Below are 304 nucleotides of genomic sequence, written 5' to 3' on the forward strand. Positions count from 1 at the left end.
AGGTATACCTTTAGTTAAGATATACCTTTAGAGTCTTCGTAGCGAGCTAAAAGACAACGTTATCGGGAAACGCAGCCCAGAAAATAATAGAGAAGTGGCCTCTCTTTGGCTTCACCCAGAACACCCAAATAATATAGTATAACACTAGCACCCCCACAACTGCAAAACAAACTAAAACATATCAACATCGAAGCAATCACACAGAAACACCCTGGTAACCATCAAAAAGACACTATCCTAACAGTGACACTGCAGCATGCAGTACGTACATTAAAAAAAAAAAAAAAAAAAAAAATAAAAAAAA

The sequence above is a fragment of the Sinocyclocheilus grahami genome, unplaced genomic scaffold (assembly GCF_001515645.1).
Source record: "Sinocyclocheilus grahami isolate Dianchi unplaced genomic scaffold, SAMN03320097.WGS_v1.1 scaffold208.1, whole genome shotgun sequence".
Taxonomy (NCBI): Eukaryota; Metazoa; Chordata; class Actinopteri; order Cypriniformes; family Cyprinidae; genus Sinocyclocheilus; species Sinocyclocheilus grahami.